At 57.6% G+C, this 1204-nt stretch overlaps 1 protein-coding gene across 2 annotated transcripts in view; it reads left to right on the plus strand.

Annotated features, from left to right (window-relative positions):
- The window catches only part of TBX4 (T-box transcription factor 4), a 31156-nt gene that overhangs the window by 8968 nt on the left and 20984 nt on the right, over nt 1-1204 (plus strand). The window lies entirely within an intron of this gene.

The following is a 1204-nucleotide window of genomic DNA, read 5'->3' on the forward strand; positions in this document are numbered from 1 at the left end:
GAGAGAGAGAGAGAGAGAGAGAGAGAGAGAGAGAGAGAGAGAAGTGGGACTAAACTACAAAGCTTTGGCATCGCTCTCAGAAATCATTTGGCTCCAGAAGGTTTGGTCTCCCTATAGACGGCACCAGCTAGCAGCCCCCATCTCCTCCAGCCAACTCAGCCTTGGTAAATGGGCCTTAGTCCCTTCCCAGCATACCCGCGCCCCCCCCCGCCCCCCCCACCCCCGCCCCCAGACGCTGAGGATAGAAAGAAGGTGGGCTTTTCTGGGGATCCTTGTCCTTTGCCTGCAGCCGGTTTCTTTCATACTCTGGGCTCCACGGCTGGTGTATGTTTATCCATGTGTGTATAAGACACACACACATGATAAATACCTGTATAATTTCCAATGTCAATTTTATTCAAGTGGAACATTCCTCCGTAAGTGTGAGCAAATCTTAATTGTACAGCTCTACAGACCTCCACAAAATGAATACACTGGTACCAAACCACCACCCGGGTGAAGAAACACAGCAGAGTCCTCTTGTGTGCCCTCCCACCCCCCAACACTCCCCTTCCCCCTTGAAACCCCTCTCCAGACTTCTCACCGCTTCTATTTGCTTTTGTGCCTAGTTTAAGGGAAGACACATTTGGCTGCTCTGGGGTTTCCGGGCCCCCACAGAAAGTCGGGCTGCAATCGGGTTGGGGACTTGGGGGTCCGGTTAAGTGGACAGAATCTGGCTGGTCTCCTGGGTCCTACTCAGTCCCCGCACCCTCATTCTGGATTGATGGGGGACTAGGAGGTCAGGCCAGGAATTTGGCGACCGCGTTGGCAGGGGCGCCGGGAGCCCCGGCGGCTCTCGGAGCGCAGCGGAACTTCGCGTCCCCTCTCAGCAACCCGCGAGCGTTGGAGGGGTGGCTGCCAAAACCACAGTGTCCCGAGTCCTTGCCCCGCGCCCCGCTAGCCTCCCACGCCGAGAAACGTCCAAGGAAGCTTATCTTAGCAGTTCATTCTAAAACCATTTCCGAGTATGAAGTAGATAAAGGCTCCAGCCCGCATCCTTTCAGAGCCTGTTACGTGATCAGAGGAGAGACCCCGGGCTTTCATCTCCTCCCGGCCGGCGGGGCGGGCGGCTTGTTTACTCCCCGGCGGAGCCGTTTCCGCGGGTGCCGGGAGCGCCCTTCTGCCTGGGGGTCCAGGAGCCCCGAGGGGGCGCCAGGCGCGCGGA

This window comes from Suricata suricatta, chromosome 17 (assembly GCF_006229205.1).
Source record: "Suricata suricatta isolate VVHF042 chromosome 17, meerkat_22Aug2017_6uvM2_HiC, whole genome shotgun sequence".
NCBI lineage: Eukaryota > Metazoa > Chordata > Mammalia > Carnivora > Herpestidae > Suricata > Suricata suricatta.